This window comes from Aegilops tauschii, chromosome 1 (genome assembly GCF_002575655.3).
Source record: "Aegilops tauschii subsp. strangulata cultivar AL8/78 chromosome 1, Aet v6.0, whole genome shotgun sequence".
Lineage (NCBI taxonomy): Eukaryota > Viridiplantae > Streptophyta > Magnoliopsida > Poales > Poaceae > Aegilops > Aegilops tauschii.
Window position 1 is genome coordinate 412,139,735 of NC_053035.3, and position 18,362 is coordinate 412,158,096.

Here is an 18,362-nt window from a genome sequence, read left to right on the forward strand (position 1 = left end):
TTGCTTCCTTCATGACTTATACATGTTCCTATGACTATGAGATTATGCAACTCCCGAATACCAGAGGAACACTTTGTGTGCTACCAAACGTCACAACGTAACTGGGTGATTATAAAGGTGCTCTACAGGTGTCTCCAATGGTACTTGTTGAGTTGGCATAGATAGAGATTAGGATTTGTCACTCCAATTGTCGAAGAGGTATCTCTGGGCCCTCTCGGTAATGCACATCACTATAAGCCTTGCAAGCAATGCAACTAATGAGTTAGTTGCGGGATGATGTATTACGGAACGATTAAAGAGACTAGTCGGTAACGAGATTGAACTAGGTATTGACATACCGACGATCAAATCTCGGGCAAGTAACATACCGATGACAAAGGGAACAACATATGTTGTTATGCGGTTTGACTGATAAAGATCTTCGTGGAATATGTAGGAGACAACATGAGCATCCAGGTTCCGCTATTGGTTATTGACCGGAAACGAGTCTCGGTCATGTCTACATAGTTCTCGAACCCGTAGGGTCCGCACGCTTAACGTTCGGTGACGATCGGTAATATGAGTTTATGTGTTTTGATGTACCGAAGGTAGTTCGGAGTCCCAGATATGATCACGGACATGATGAGGAGTCTCAAAACGGTCAAGACATAAAGATCAATATATTGGATGACTATGTTTGGACTTCGGAAGGGTTCCGGGCGAGTTCGGACAAATACCGGAGTACCGAGGGGTTACCGGAACCCCCCGGGGAGTGTAATGGGCCTATTGGGCCTTAGTGGAGAAGAGGAGGGGCGGCCAGGGCAGGCCGCGCGCCCCTCCCCCTCTAGTCCAAATTGGACAAGGAGGGGGGGCGGCGCGCCCCCCTTTCCTTCCCCCTCTCTCCTCCTTCCCTCTCTCCTACTCCTACTCTTGGAAGGGTTGGAGTCCTACTCCCGGTGGGAGTAGGACTCCCCTTGGGGCGCGCCTAGGAGGGCCGGCCCCTCCCCCTCCTCCACTCCTTTATATACGGAGGAGGGGGCACCCCATAGACACACAAATTGATCAGTTGATCTTTTAGCCGTGTGCGGTGCCCCCCTCCACCATAATCCACCTCGGTCATATCGTAGCGGTGCTTAGGCGAAGCCCTGCATCGGTAGCATCATCATCACCGTCATCACGCCGTCGTGCTGACGGAACTCTCCCTCGAAGCTCTGCTGGATCGTGAGTTCGAGGGACGTCATCGAGCTGAACGTGTGCTGAACTCGGAGGTGCCGTGCGTTCGGTACTTGGATCGGTCGGGTCGTGAAGACGTAGGACTACATCAACCGCGTTGTCAACGCTTCCGCTTACGGTCTACGAGGGTACGTGGACGACACTCTCCCCTCTCGTTGCTATGCATCACCATGATCTTCTGTGTGCGTAGGAATTTTTTTGAAATTACTACGTTCCCCAACAGGGATGCCCAGATCCGCAGCCCCTGCCAACCACCACGATCCAGGACAGGGCGGGAGGCCAGATCCGTCGCCAGTTCCCCCTGGGCGCCGGAGCCCCGAACCGCACCAGAGGAAGGGGAGGAGGCGGCGCCAGCAACCACGGGACGCGGGGAGGATGGACGGGCCGGAGTAGGGCCGGACCGACGCCAGCAAGTAGAGGGAAGGCGCACCGCGATGCCCACCAACTACGCGCGGGAGGGAGCCACCCGGCCGCCGCCAACGCCACGCGGCCTAAGGCCGGCGACGCCCCCGACAGCGGCGAGGGAGGGGGCTGAGGCGAGAGGGTGGGGGCCGGCACTAGGTTTCCTCCCGGGGGCGCCCGCGGGAGCGCCTCGGGGAGGGAGGGGAGGGAGGTGAGTTTTTTTAGAGCATTTTTTCCGATTTTAAATTTGAAGGCGTCGGTGCGTCCAACGCGGCCATGTCTTACTCTGCGCGGTGTTAAAAACTAAAGGGCCATGTAAAACATTTATAAATTCAAAACATAGGAGTAAATATTAATTAAACATATTAAAACGTCGGTCAAAGTCTAATTCAAAGAAAACGCAGCCGCCTAGCCGTGCTATCCTGTAGACCTAGGCGTCGGCGTTGTCGGCATCGGAGCGAGTGTGGTCGAAGAACTCCGGTGGCGCAGCCAAAGGGAAGCCCGCTGGTAGGATGCCAGCGCCGCCTGCTCTCGCGTTTGCTGCTACGGTGGCTCTGACTAACGCCGTGCGCGCCGCCTTCTCGTGCTACTGTCTCTCCTCCTTCTCCTCGCACCCAACGCTGCTAGCGCTCCTCCTCCTCGCACTCCAGCTGCATGCGGCCCTCCCCGTCCTCCCACTCCTCCTCCAACGTGCGGCCCCTCCACTGCTTGAGGTAGGCCGCCTACTCCTCCGTCGTCGCACCTAGCCAAATGAGCGGTGTAGACACTGATACGTCTCCAACGTATCTATAATTTTTGATTGTTCCATGCTATTATATTATCTGTTTTGGATGTTTTATATGCATTACTATGCTATTTTATATGATTTTTGGGACTAACCTATTAACCTAGACCCCAGTGCCAGTTCCTATTTTTTCCTTGTTTTAGAGTTTCGCAGAAAAGAAATACCAGACGGAGTCCAAATGGAATAAAACTTTCGCGATGATTTTTCTTGGACCAGAAGACACCGAGGAGACTTGGAGTGCAAGTCAGAAGAGCCACGAGGCGACCACAAGGATGGAGGACGCGCCCCCAACCTTGTGGGCCCCTCAGTGACCCCCTGACCTAGATCATCCTCCTATATATACTCAAATACCCTAAAAACTTCCAGGGAGCCACGAAACCACTTTTCCACCGCCGCAACCTTCTGTACCCGTGAGATCCCATCTAAGGGCCTTTTCCGGCGTCCTGCCGGAGGGGGATTTGATCACGGAGGGCTTCTACATCAACACCATTGCCTCTCCGATGAAGCGTGGGTAGTTTACCACAGACCTACGGGTCCATGGCTAGTAGCTAGATGGCTTCTTCTCTCTCTTTGGTTCTCAATACAAAGTTCTCCTCGACGTTCTTGGAGATCTATTCGATGTAATACTATTTTGCGGTGTGTTTGCTGAGATCCGATGAATTGTGGATTTATGATCAGCTTATCTATGAACATTATTTGAATCTTCTCTGAATTCTTATATGCATGATTTGATATCTTTGCAAGTCTTTGTAGTGTTGCCATCGAGGATAAAAAGATGGGGTTTTCATCATATTGCTTGAGTTAATTCATCTACATCATGTCATCTTGCTTAATGCGCTACTCCGTTCTTTATGAACTTAATACTCTAGATGCATGCTGGATAGCGGTCGATGTGTGGAGTAATAGTAGTAGATGCAGAATCGTTTCGGTCTACTTGACACGGACGTGATTCCTTTATTCATGATCATTGCCTTAGATATCGTCATAACTTTGCGCTTTTCTATCAATTGCTCGGCAGTAATTTGTTCACCCACCATAATAAATTCTATCTTGAGAGAAGCCTCTAGTGAAACCTATGGCCCCCGGGTCTATTTTACATCATATTAGTTTCCGTCAATTTGCCAACTTCTGTCGCCGTTCCTATTTACTTTACTTTGCAATCTTTTACTTTCCATTCCGTAAACCAAAAATACCAAAAATATTACTTTACCATTTATCCATCTCTATCAGATCTCACTTTGCAAATAACCGTGAAGGGATTGACAACCCTTATTGCGTTGGGTGCAAGTTGGTGTTTGTTTGTGCAGGTATTCGGTGACTTAGGCGTTGTCTCCTACTAAATTGATACCTTGGTTCTCAAAAACTGAGGGAAATACTTACTCTACTTTGCTGCATCACCCTTTCCTCTTCAAGGAAAAAACCAACGCAAGCTCAAGAGGTAGCAGGAAGAATTTCTGGCGTCGTTGTCGAGGAGATCTACGCCAAGTCAAGACATACCAAGTACCCATCATAAACTCTCATCCCTCGCATTACATTATTTGTCATTCGCCTCTCATTTTCCTCTCCCCCACTTTTAAAACGATTTTTGAAAAGATTCGCCTTTTCTTCGCCCCTCTTCCTTTTGTCTTCTTCTCCGTTTGGCTTTTGTGTGCTTATCTCGCTTCTATGGCTAGTCCTCCTATCCTTGTTAGCACTCCCGATAATAAGATTCTCAACTTTAAACAAAGGAAAGGAGGGAATTTAAAAGATGCGTGGTATAGAATTTGCAATGCTCAAAATAGATCTACTCGAAAGCAATCTATTTCCGTTCTTCTTCGCAATTTTTACGTAGGCATTACTTCTTGAAATAGATATGTTCTAGATACCATTACTGGAGGAAATTTCTTGGAGAGCCATGCTTTCTTGGGGAATAGATATGTCAACCGGTCGCGTGACTAGCGACCCGAGTAGCCTTACCACGTACAGTACGCACCTGCATCTTTCTTTCCCGTTGTTGTATTATACTCGATCTCCAGTTGTACTTGGTCTTAGTAATTATTGATCCACCACAGGTTGTAATAATTATCTTAGTGATGCGGTGGTACAACAACTGCTCTCTCCCTGGCTGGTAGTGTACTTAATAACACGAGCGATTGATTGATTAATCAAGCGGCCGGTGCGTGCATTGACTACTCATCAGCTCAAGTACGTTGGTACCAACGTCTACAAGGTAAACAAGGGCAGATAAAATTGCAATACGGCTGGCTGGTGCTCTACTTTATCATTTCCTTGGGTTGTGCACGCAGAACATTCTCTCTGGTCTGCCATGGTGGAATCGTGTGGGCGTACGTGGTACGGACAGAAACCACTCTGGCCTGAGCGGTCCGAGACGCAAGAGTTTTAGGATTATGTTAAAGTAGAAGTAGATTGAAAGGAAGTGAACAATTAGCCCTTTTGATCTCAATATGTATACATGTTCAAGGAATGGTTCAAAAGGCAGCAGTAAGAGAGAGGGAAGAGTCGCGTCTGCATGGACACATGGGTCCATACGAGACACCCCTTCACTAATAACGGTTCACTAATTAACACATATCAATTAGGCTAGTCATAGTGGTTAGTAACTTAGACTAGTAATGCATGTTACTGGTCTATGTTACTACCATCATAGTGGGTAGTAACATTAATGTCATGCAAGCGTTCATTTATCATGTTGTAGACTCAAATTTTATATACGGGTGCGTAATGTTACGGTAATATATTATGTTATCACAAGCACCTCTTTCATCATTAACTCCATGCCACATAAGCATATATGTCTTGGGGTGCGGTATGTTACTGCCTAAGTTATTTTCACTATGGCTAGCCTTAGCAATACGGAACGTGGGAAACTATTCCTAACACTTCCCCTTATACAACGCAACTCATCGTCAAAGACTTCTTCAATATTCATCATTGTAGGCTTCTTGTGCATTTATCTTGGAAATTCCTTTGTATAATCTTGAGGGTCTGGTCAAATGCCCCCCCCCCCCCCCGCCCCCGTGTCGCTCCCAGGGGGCGACTCGGGTGGCGAAACCCTAGCCGCCACCCCAAGCTCACCTCCTCCCCTCCCTTTCCTCGCTGTCGTCGGAGGATGCCGGCGGGCGAAGCCCTCGCCGGTGGACGGCGGCGGCGGGGCCCTCGTTCGTGAGCTCGCGCGCTGCTGTTTGGTGCGCGCGGTGGCGAGGCAGGCGGTGGTCTGCGCTCAGGGGAGTCCGAGATGGTGTGCAACGCGCGCACGGTAGCACTGCTGAGGCGGCGGCCGGCCGCTGCTGCGAGCAGCAGAGATGAGGGCGCCCAGATTTGGGGTGAGCGTTTCTGCCCAACCCACCTGTCCCCCTCCTTCCACCCCTCTCGGCCCCCGCTGGTGTAGCCGTTGGGTGGGTGAGCATGCGCGCCGAGGTTCTTGACGGCTGCTGCTTGCTGTGCCCCGGCGGTTCCTGGCGGCAGATGCTGCAGGCCGGCGCGGCGGCGGTGCGGTGCAGGTGGCTGCTGTCGCCTGCTCGTCGCGCTCCCGGCGGTGGCCGGCCTACTGGCGCCGCGCCGGTCGGTGCTCCTCCTGCGACTACAACGTTCCTAGGCATCCCTCCATGTGTGTTGGTCTTCCCCGACGTTCTTCTGCAAGTCCGATCTGCCATTGCATCTGAGGTCTTTGTTCATGGGTCGGGGCAAAATCCCCACGCGACGACGACCTGCGTTGTCAATGGCGATGCCCGAGCCACCTCCTTGGAGGCGTTGGCATGACCCTGACAAAATCTCCTCCTCGAGCACCGGGAGAAATCCCAGGTCCGGCCTCCCGGACTGGGCAGCGGCGACGTCTCAGCGCCGTTCCCCTCTTGTAGGCGCTCCTTTGTCTGCAAGTGGAGTTTGATGCGGCAGATGGAGGCTGGTGATGCATCACTCTGGCGTAGACTGCTACGCAGATCGCAACGTATGCCAGCGCCCATGCTTCCCCAACGATTGCTACACCAGTTCCTGTTGGGCTCTGCCCTTCACCCGCCGACTCTCTAGGTACATGGGTGCGAGGTACGTTGGCTTGGGCAGTCCTGGAGCTGCAATCGTCCCTGGAGGTGTCTGGCAATGGAGGTGACGCTGCCCTGCTGGGTGAGGCCTAATGTCGTTGTGTCTCTGTAGTTGAGGGCACCTCCTCACCTAGTTGTAGTCGCTTGGTGAGGACGGTCGTGTTTGTGTGTGTGTGCATGCGTGCGTGCATGCGTGCGTGCATGTGTGTGTGTGTGTGTGTGTGTGTGTCCCTCCTTTCTGGAGATTGTACCCCCGATGTCTTCCTGTTCAATGAAATGAAACGCAAAGTCTCTTGCGTTTTCTCAAAAAATCTTGAGGGTCTCCCCAAAAACCACGTAGAAAAAATATAAGAAAAATAGTGCGGATATGCTGCTACAACTTCTTTAAACCCTATGAGAAAAATAATAAGGAGAAAATGATGCAACATATAATGATTGTTTTCTTCTTGGTAACTCAAACGAGAAGAACCTTTGAGAAGGAAGAAAACTCATTGGTGAGTTTAGAGAACAATAAATATGTCTTGAGTACTTCCTTTGAAAACGCAACATGGAAAATAAGAAGTATGACATATGATCTTTGAGAAGATATTGCCTCATTAAAAACCGTTATGAGAAACTTCGAGAGAAAACTCATAAGGAAAAGATTGCAATTTGATATGCCATCGAAAACTTCTTAAAAACCTAGTGGGGAAATATAAGAAGAAAGTGATCTGGCATATACGGACACTTGTGTTTATATTGTCTCGTTAAAAACCTTTATGAGAAATCACTAGAAAAAACTCACGAAGGGAAAAAGAGTACAATATATGCAATTTGATGACAGCTAACGATAGGTTATATAGCAAAGAGAGCCTTGGCTCAGTGGTTAGGCATGCGGTTGTGCAGCCTAACGACCCGAGTTCAATTCTTAGAATTGACAGGTGATGCACAAGGGTTTTCTCCCATTTATTAAGGATCAAGTTTGGTGTGTGGTGGAACCACCCATCAAAAAATATCTTTATACTCATTTTTTAAAAATTCTGAGGACCATGTTTATCTTGGTACTCATACTAAAATGGTCGTATGCATCCCTAGTTGGTGCAGAGGCCGGGGAAGTGAAATTCTCCCCCAATTTTTATTATGTCTCTTCGAACAATTGTCTGGGTTAAAGATAAACTTTCACAAGAGTGAACTGTTCTGCTTTCGGAAGGCCAAAGACGAGCAGGATACTTATAGACAATTGTTCGGGTGTGAATTAGGTTCTTTACCATTTAGTTATCTGGGCATACCGATTCACCACCGTAAGTTATCTAATAAAGAATGAAAGTGTATCGAAGATCGAATTGAGAAAAAGCTAAGCTGCTGGAAGGGTAAGCTTATGTCTTATGGAGGTCGGTTAGTGCTGATCAATTCGGTATTGACTAGTATGCCGATGTTCCTATTATCGTTCTTCGAAATTCCGAAAGGGGTACGGAAGCGACTTGATTTCTTTAGATCTCGGTTTTTCTGGCAGTCGGATGAGGCCAAGAGGAAATACCGACTTGCGCGATGGGACATCCTTTGCCGCCCAAAAGACCAGGGGGTCTTCGTATTGAAAATTTAGAAATCAAGAATAAATCTCTTATGAGTAAATGGCTCTACAGGTTAGAGACAGAGCCGGAGGGCATGTGGGCATAGATTTTGCGCAATAAATATTTGCAGTCGAAAACACTCGCCCAGGTTACCATGAGACCAACTGACTCGCCATTCTGGAAAGGGCTTATGAGGACGAAGGATTTGTTCTTACGTAGGGTCAAATTCTTGGTTGGCAATGGGATGTCGGTGTCAAAACCGGCGGATCTCGGGTAGGGGGTCCCGAACTGTGCATCTAAGGCGGATGGTAACAGGAGGCGGCGGACACAATGTTTACCCAGGTTCGGGCCCTCTCGATGGAGGTAATACCCTACTTCCTGCTTGATTGATCTTGATGATATGAGTATTACAAGAGTTGATCTACCACGAGATCGTAGAGGCTAAACCCTAGAAGCTAGCCTATGGTATGATTGTTGTTGTCCTATGGACTAAACCCTCCGGTTTATATAGACACCGGAGGGGGCTAGGGTTACACAGAGTCGGTTACAAGGGAGGAGATCTACATATCCGTATTGCCAAGCTTGCCTTCCACGCCAAGGAGAGTCCCATCCGGACACGGGACAAAGTCTTCAATCTTGTATCTTCATAGCCCAACAGTCCGGCCAAAGGATATAGTCCGGATGTCCGAGGACCCCCTAATCCAGGACTCCCTCAGTAGCCCCCGAACCAGGCTTCAATGGCGATGAGTCCGGCGCGCAGATTGTCTTCGGCATTGCAAGGTGGGTTCTTTCTCCAAATTCTGAATACATGTTGAGTAGTGTCCGGCTTCCCATAAATGTTGCACTCCTTGGCTTCCGCGCCTAATAATGGATATCCTCCATGCGTCGAGCGAATGCGAGAAGTCGGGGCTTTTTACAATTGCCACCCTAACCATGTGGGTAAATCGTCTATTAAAGAGACGGGGATTCTCAGATCCAGATCACACCATCCTCCCACAGCGAGTATCCATCGGAGCGCGCCCGGAAAAATCCATTCCAACATGGCCGGTCGTCGCAGCTCCTCCTCTCGCTCCCGTAGCCCTAAGCCCGACAATTGGAAGAAGTGTTCCGTCCCCCACAGCCAATTAGTAGAGTTACAGACCCAGGGATTTCTCCCTCCAGCGTATATGGTCCCTGTTCGAGCCGGGCTCGCCACCTATAACGGCGGGGAGCAAGCGGAGATCTTTCCCAGCCCATCCATGGGGGAGCGGGTATGCCTTGTCCCTTACTTATTAAGAGGGCTTGGATTTCCAATTCATCCGTTCCTCCGCGGGCTCCTGGAGTTCTATGGCCTCCAGCTGCATAATTTCACCCCCGCCTCCATATTACACATTGCTGGTTATGTCCCCCTTTGCGAGCTGTTTCTGGGCTGCGAAGCTCATTTCGAGCTATGGAAGAGGCTATTCTGCCTCGTACCCCGTACACAGGAGGGGTCAATATACCAAGTGGGCGGAGCCGAAATATGGCGCATCGCCGGGACCGGATACCTGTCCGGTACTCCGAAGAAGACATCCGAGGACTGGCCTTTAGAGTGGTTTTATATGGAGGACGTCCCCCTTCCGGACCCTATTCGGATGGGCCTTCCTGAGTTCGACAATGCTCCCCTGAAGAAACGCCGCAGCTGGCGCCCCCGGAGCCCCCAGGAGGAAGATAACGGAGAAGTCCTTTACCTGATGGGCCGGATAAAAATGCTGGCTCAATCAGGACTGACAATAATCGAGGTTATGTCAATATGTATAATGCGGGGGGTACAGCCACTTCAATATCGGGGGCATCCCATGTGGCACTTTAACGGAGAAGATGATGCTACCCGTTGTGGTCGTAAGGGACTGAACTCAGTCACTGCTCTAGCAAAAATCCTGTCTGATTTGTACAAAGGAGAGGAAGAGGAGTTCATCCGCATCAAGCCACGGGATGGATTCTCCATGTACAATCCTCCAAGCTGGGTGAGCTGTCACTTTTTACTCCCAACCTTCCCGCATTCTTTTTCATAAGTATTTACCTTGCCGTTTCCTGGCAGGAACTGTGAAAAGCTGTAAGGGAGGTCCACAGCCCGCCTCCACAACCAGAGGACCCTGACCGGGCCCTCGACCCCGGACTCGAAGAGGATCCGGACATATTTGGGGAGCTGATTTGACAGGACGTTCTATCAATTGAGTTGCGATGATGCCATGGTGGCCATCACAGCTGATTATCCTGGACTACTCTCTGCATCGCCCGTAAGTAAAACCGGAGTCCCAACTTCCGAGAAGGATCCCTTTTTCTGCACTTCACCTACCGCACACATATGGTGTCTTACAGGGAAGGCCCTCGGGACGCCATGCCGAACCCGCAGTGACTCGCCAACAAGGGGCACCGAAGCCGGGTAGGCTAAAAAGGAAGGCGGTCAGGACTGAGACGCCGTCGCAGAGGTATGATACAGAACCTCGCTCCGTGGTTGACATCTTTTAAAATATAATAACGTCCATGTTTCCTAGTAGGAAAAACGCTCACCGGACTATATCCGGAGAGGTTGCCGATCACGCCTCCACCAGTCGGGCTCCAGGGCCGGACATAGAGCCGGAAGCTAACATGGGGCGAACGCCGGATGTTCCTCCTACAGAGGATGCGGATAGGCTATCTGCTACAAATTCCGAAGTGGAGAGCGCTATGAATCACAGGCGTCGCCGGGCCGTACTCCGTGACGCTTGTTTCTCCCAAGAGGCGTTTGATGCCTTCAACTCAGGAGACGCGTACATCCGTGCTGCTCAAAATGGTCTTGCCAGAGCCACGGACCAGTATGTAAAGGATATACGGGTAAGAAAATCTGATAATTATATATATCAGTAGCCCCTGAGACTTGAAACAGTTGACACAACTGATTTAAGGATCATTATTTCTGCAGGTTCTTACAGAGAAGAATACCCAATTGTCTCAAGAGCTGGAAGAGTGCAAAGCCCAGCTACGGGCCGCAGTTGCCGCGCTGAAGGAGTCCGAAAAGGCCCCCTCTGGTAACACTTGTCTCTATTGCAAAGAATGTCAGGTACCAGATAGTATGCGGCATGCATGCAAATCTAACAATAGATTCTGCAGATGACTCCGGAGTGAATCCGGAGGTCGTGATAGGGAACGAGCCGCATGCCCAACAACAACTAAAGGCTGGTGAGCGCGTGCTTAAAAAGGTTAGGCAGGAGAAAAACAATCTCCAAGATGCCAATATCCAGCTGGGCGTGGAGCTGAAGGATGTTCGGGCCCAGTTTATAAAGGAGAATAAGAGGCTTCGACGCGGCATTTTCAGTAAGTGCTTGAACAAACTTTTAAAGAGTTCGGCGAAGAAACCGGCTGACAGACTTATATCTGCAGGTATGCTGACGGGTCGTCCCGAGGAGGAGATGCCCGGGTCCACGGGTGATCTTCTGCCAGAGCTCTCACAACTGCACAAACAAGTTCGGCAGGTGATGCAGGGCATTGCCCAAGCCTTGTGGCCATCCGTCTCCCTGCCAGGAGGCATGGGGGAGCTTGTAGAGAAGCTCAAGGGAGCGCGGGGCGCTTCCGATTATGGAAGTTATCAGCCTGCCAACAAGGTGCGAGGGAAGCCTGGGCCATGGTGAAGACGCGGTATACCAAGGCTGACCCTAACCACATGGCCGAGGTCGGACCTGTGGGGCCTGACGGGAAGGAGATCCCCGTCAGCTTGGTGTATGACCAAGTAGAATTAGCCGCAAAGTATTCCCAACAGGATTGTTGGCTAGACAGCCTGTTGGATGGTACATCAGTCTAAGTGACTATGTACTTCAAGTGACATATATTGTCCCTAGCCGGATTGTAAATCATTTGTCATGGCGGACCTTTTCGCTTCGACCTCTAGACCCGATAGTCCGGAGTGTATCCGAATACCCGCTCAGTTATGTAAAAACCGGGGTACGCGTGGAAACCAGGCGTAGAGGTCATAAGTGCTTGAACAGACAAGTACCCAACTAGCTATGCTATATTACATGGATAGTAAGAAACATCTTCCAGGGAGAATAGTTCCGTTAAGGGTTCCTTTCCCTGGGTACGCATGCCCTAATGTGCATGTCCGAACTGCGAAAAGATACGCAGGCTATAAACATCTGGGGGCATGTATTAAAATAAATAAAAGTCATGTTTTGTTCACTGACTGAGTATTCCCTTAAGAACGCTAGCATTCTGCTTCACCCAGTTTGAGGTACACATCCGGCTGACCCGGCAGTAACAATCGCAGAGGTGCTCCCCTTATGCCTAGCCGAATTAACGGGAACGTAGGGCATAAACACAAGAGCCAGGCAACCCAGCTTGGCCAAAACTTAAGTCATATCAATGCATATAATGACGAAAAAAGGTACATGCGGAAGAATAACACATGTGTGGGGCATAAAGCCCGGAAAATAGTTATATTAAGCTTCTGTATAAGAAGCCCCCAGGTATAATGAGCGTGGTTAGCGCGTCAAGATTGTGTAGTCCAGACACAATTTAGCCTTTAAAGGCCTTGAAGGAAAGAAAAAAAGAAAGAGATAAAAGACAGATAACAGATATTTAAAAAATTGGCGGAGGTAAGGAGACGAACATAGAGTCCGGCACTAGGCGTAGAACCTTCGGAGTCTGGCTGCGTTCCATGGGTTTGGCTCGAGTCGATTGTCCGATGCATCCCGCAGACGGTACGCTCCACCGGTCAGAACTTGGTCAATAATGAAGGGACCTTCCCATTTGGGCTTGAGCTTGTTCTTTTTCTTCCCCGGTAGGCGTAGAACGAGTTCGCCAACGTTATAGGTTTTGGCCCGTACTTCTCTGCTTTGATACCTTCGAGCCTGTTGCTAATAGAATGCGGAACGGGCTTTTGCCACGTCACGCTCCTCCTTCAGGGCGTCCAAACTGTCCTGCCGATCAAGCTCGGCTTCTTTCTCTTCATACATGCACACTCGAGGTGAGTCATGAATTATGTCGCAGGGCAGTACCGCCTCTGCGCCGTACACCATAAAAAACGGTGTGTATCCGGTAGTGCGATTCGGCGTGGTCCGCAGCCCCCATAGTACGGAGTCGAGCTCCTCTACCCAGTGCGTGTTTGATTCCTTTAAGGACCGCACTAATCTGGGTTTAATACCGCTCATGATAAGACCATTTGCTCGCTCGACTTGACCGTTAGTTTGCGGGTGATAGACAGAAGCATAATCGAGCTTGATGCCCATGTTGATGCACCAAAGTTTTACCTCGTCGGCTGTAAAGTTCGAGCCGTTATCGGTGATGATGCTGTGGGGGGCGCCATAACGGTGTACAACCCCATATATGAAGTCTATCACTGGTCCGGATTCGGCCGTTTTAACTGGTTTGGCTTCTATCCATTTGGTGAATTTATCCACCATGACCAATAAGTATTTTTTTCTTATGGCTTCCCCCTTTGAGGGGTCCGACCATATCAAGCCCCCAGACCGCAAAGGGCCAAGTAATGGGGATTGTTTGGAGAGCGGTAGGCGGCATATGGCTTTGGTTTGCAAAAAGCTGGCAACCGACGCAACGTTGGACAAGGTCCTGTGCGTCTGCTCGGGCCGTCGGCCAGTAGAAACCTGTACGGAAGGCCTTGCTTACAAGGGCCGGAGCTACGACGTGGTGGCCGCCAAGTCCAGCATGAATTTCTGCCAAAAGTTTCCGCCCTTCCTCTTCGGAGATGCACCTTTGAAGGACTCCGGTAGCGCTTTTCTTATAAAGCTCTCCCTCGTGGACCTTGTAGGCTTTAGACCGCCGCATAGTGCAACGTGCCTCGTTTGGGTCCTCCGGTAGTTCCTGCCTAGTTAGGTAGGACAGGAAGGGTTCTGTCCACGGGGCGATGACAGCCATAATCACGTGGGCGGAAGGTGTTATTTCAGTGGCGGAGCCTCCGATTACGTCAGAGTGTTCGGTATCTGGTGTTGTGGCCAAGTCCGGACCGTTGTTGCCGGTCTCTCCTTCCCATACCACGGATGGCTTAAACAACCTTTCCAAGAAGATATTGGGTGGGACAGGGTCGTGCTTAGCGCCGATGCGAGCGAGGATGTCCGCCGCTTGATTGTTTTCTCGGACCACATGGTGGAATTCGAGCCCCTCGAACCGAGCTGACATTTTGAGGACGGCGTTGCGGTAAGTCGCCATTTTTTGGATCATTGGCGTCAAAGTCTCCATTTATCTGAGATGTTGCGAGGTTCGAGTCCCCACGCACCTCCAGGCGTTGAATGCCCATGGAGACTGCCATCCGTAGACCGTGTAACAGGGCCTCATATTCTGCCGCATTGTTGGAGTCTGTGTATAATATTTGGAGTACGTATTGGACTGTATCTCCGGTGGGGGATCTCAGGACGACACCAGCCCCCAGACCCGCCAGCATTTTAGAGTCGTCGAAGTGCATGATCCAATTGGAGTACGCGCCGTATTCTTTAGGGAGTTCGGCTTCTGTCCATTCGGCGACAAAATCGGCCAGTACTTGCGACTTAATGGCTCGCCGTGGTTTATATGTTATGTCGAATGGGAGGAGCTCGATAGCCCATTTAGCAATCCGGCCCGTGGCATCGCGGTTGTTTATTATGTCGTTGAGTGGTACTTCCGAGGCCACCGTAATTGAACACTCTTGAAAGTAGTGTCGTAATTTCCGGGATGCCATGAATACCGCGTATGCTATGTTTTGATAATGTGGGTACCGTGATTTGCATGGAGTGAGGACAGTGGATACATAGTATACCGGCTTTTGAAGTGGGAATTTATGTCCGTCCGTCTCTCGCTCGACGACGAGCACTGCGCTTACAACTTGGTGAGTTGCCGCTATATATAACAACATTGGTTCGCCGACATTTGGCGCGGCCAAGATTGGGTTGGTGGCCAGGATGGCTTTTATTTCTTCCAATCCGGCCGTGGCCGCATCCGTCCACTCGAAGTGTTCGGTGCACCGAAGAAGGCGATAAAGGGATAGTGCCTTTTCTCCTAATCGGGAGATAAAGCGGCTTAAGGCCGCCACGCATCCAGTTAGTTTCTGAATTTGCTTGAGGTCTGTTGGGATAGCCAACTATGACAGAGCTCGGATTTTAGCCGGATTTGCTTCGATTCCTCTACTGGAGACGATGAAGTCCAGGAGCTTTCCGGCGGGCACGCCGAAAACGCATTTTTCCGGATTGACCTTGATGTCGTATGTTCGGAGATTGTCGAACGTGAGCCTCAAGTCGTCTATTAAGGATTCGACGTGTCTGGTTTTAATGACCACGTCGTCTGCGTATGCCTCCACTATTTTGCCGATCTGTTTTTCCAGGCATGTCTGAATCATGCGTTGATACGTTGCACCGGCGTTCTTAAGCCCAAAAGTCATGGTGTTAAAACAGAAGGGGCCGTATGGGGTGATAAATGCCGTTGTGGCTTGGTCGGACTCTGCCATCTTGATTTGATGGTATCCGTAGTATGCGTCGAGGAAACACAATGAGTCGTGTCCTGCGGTAGCGTCGATAATTTGATCGATGCGGGGGAGGGGGAAGGGATCCTTGGGGCAAGCCTTGTTGAGGTCCTTGAAATCGACGCATAGGCGCCAGGATTTATCCTTCTTTGGTACCATCACCAGGTTTGCTAGCTAGTCCGGGTGTTTTATTTCACTAATGAATCTGGCCTCCAGTAACTTGGCTAGCTCCTCTCCCATGGCTTGTCGCTTAGGTTCAGAGAAACGCCGAAGAGTCTGCTTGACCGGCTTGAATCCCTTTAGGATGTTAAGGCTATGCTCGGCCAACCTGCGTGGGATTCCTGGCATGTCTGAAGGATGCCAGGCGAATATGTCCCAAATTCTCCCGCAGGAACTCCCGTAGTGCGGCGTCTACAGCGGGGTTTAACTGTGCCCCGATGGATGCTGTTTTTGTAGGGTCCGTTGGGTGGACTTGGAATTTGACTATTTCGTCCGCTGGTTTAAAAGAGGTGGACTTGGATCTTTTGTCGAGTATCACGTCGTCCCTGTCCACTGTGGAGCGCAGCGCAGTTAATTCCTCGGCCGCGAGGGCTTCGGATAACGCCTCGAGGGCCAGTGCGGCTGTTTTGTTTTCGGCGCGGAGTGCTATGTCCGGATCACTAGCTAGAGTGATGATTCCATTGGGCCCGGGCATCTTGAGCTTCATGTACCCGTAATGGGGTATGGCTTGGAAGATCGTGAATGCCTCCCGCCCTAGAAGGGCGTAGTATCCGCTATTGAACGGGGCCACTTGGAATGTGATTTCTTCGGACCTATAATTCTCCGGCGTGCTGAATACCACATCTAGTGTGATTTTCCCATCACATCGTGCCTCCCGACTGGGGATGATTCCTCTGAAGGTCGTGCTGCTTTGCTCAATGCGGCTTTTGTCTATTTCCATTTTTTGAAGAGTCTCCTCATAGATGAGGTTTAATCCGCTGCCGCCGTCCATGAGCACTTTAGTAAGCTGGAAGCCATCCACAATTGGACTAAGGACCAAGGCGGCTGGTGCTCGGGCTGTTCGGAATTTAGGTTCGTCACTGGCATTGAAGGTGATAGCCGTATCGCTCCATGGATTTATTGTTGCCACGTGGCAGACTTCGGCAAGGCTGCGGAGTGCTCGCTTACGCCTATTATTTGAGGCGAAGGTCTCGAAGACTGTCAATACTATATTGTTGTTCTCCACGGGATGGTGCTCTGCGGTAATTGTTAATGAGGAGATCCTCACCGCTCTTGGCCACCTGCCGGAGTACCCAACATGCTCTAAGGCTGTGTGTTGGTATGGTATCCGCTGTACTGTGAATTTTGCATGGCCCGTTAAGCCATCCCTCCAATACGGTTCCACGCCCTATAGTGGGCTTTTGCTTCTTTGTAATTGGGTCGGGCGACTTACGAGAGTGCACCCTTTTAGTTCGGACTGGGGGTTTTGTCAGAGCCGGAGCATCCCAAAATTTTGTTTGGGTTTTCCAGGCGCTTTCCATCGCACAGTACTTCCGTACTATGGCCGCCAAGTCAGCGAAGTGTGCTATGTCACGGCGACTTATGGTGTTAAGGATTCCCTTGTCCGTGCAATTATTGCAAAAGAATGAAATTGCGTCTTCCTCGCGACAGTCCTTGACCTTGTTCATTACAAGGAGGAATCTGGCCCAATGGTGGTGTACTGTCTCCTGGGGCTCTTGTCTAATGTGGGAAAGATCGTTTATATCTGGGTGGGTGGGTGGATTTGAGTCCGAACCTTGACCCGATCTGAGACCCAGGGGCGGAGGAGTTTCCGATTTTGGAAGTTCGGGCTCCGGGATGTTGCCCAATAGGTCTGGCCCGCTGGCTGATTCTTGGTTCAGGGTTTGGGCGATGTCCTCCCGTAGACAGGTATCCGGCTCGGAGAGCTCGGGAATCCGGACATAGTTTGTCCTCAAGATAGAGGAAGAATCGCCGCATTGCTCCTCCACCACCGCTATCTGATGGGTGACCGGCTGGGAGTTAATCTCCCTTTGGTCAGGTTTAAGCCCGATCTGATCATAGTCTGTAGCGATTCCCAAGGCGGCGATGCGATCCAAGAGCTCGTTCAAGGAATAGAGCTCTATTGGATCCAACTGCTCGGCGAGTCCCGAGCCGACGTGGAGGCTGTTTTCGATGACCCTAGAAGTCGTCGTTGGCGCAGCGGCCGAACAGGCGGTCATGACGAAACCGCCTAGTCGGAGAGTTTGGCCTACAGCCAGGGCTCCCCCAGAGGTGATGTTTTCCCTGACAACGAGACGAGCCATCCAGCCTTATGATGACGGCACAGTGGAACTCTCAATGAAAACACCAATGTCGGTGTCAAAACCGCCGGATCTCGGGTAGGGGGTCCCGAACTGTGCGTCTAAGGCGGATGGTAACAGGAGGCGGGGGACACAATGTTTACCCAGGTTCGGGCCCTCTCGATGGAGGTAATACCCTACTTCCTGCTTGATTGATCTTGATGATATGAGTATTACAAGAGTTGATCTACCACGAGATCGTAGAGGCTAAACCCTAGAAGCTAGCCTATGGTATGATTGTTGTTGTCCTACGGACTAAACCCTCCGGTTTATATAGACACCGGAGGGGGCTAGGGTTACACAGAGTCGGTTACAAGGGAGGAGATCTACATATCCGTATTGCCAAGTTTGCCTTCCACGCCAAGGAGAGTCCCATCCGAACACGGAATGAAGTCTTCAATCTTGTATCTTCATAGCCCAACAGTCCGGCCAAAGGATATAGTCTGGCTGTCCGAGGACCCCCTAATCCAGGACTCCCTCAGATGTCAACAAGATTTTGGGAGGATACGTGGTTGGAAGAGACGCCTTTAGCCATCCAATATCCAACCCTTTATAACATTGTGCAACGTAAGGAGGACTATGCAGACACAGTTTTCC

General features: G+C 50.5%; 1 pseudogene; it reads left to right on the forward strand.

Moving 5' to 3' along the window:
* Positions 1 to 5,507: 5,507 nt before the first annotated feature.
* Positions 5,508 to 6,157, forward strand: LOC141041631 (uncharacterized; annotated as a pseudogene).
* The last annotated feature ends 12,205 nt before the right edge of the window (positions 6,158 to 18,362 follow it).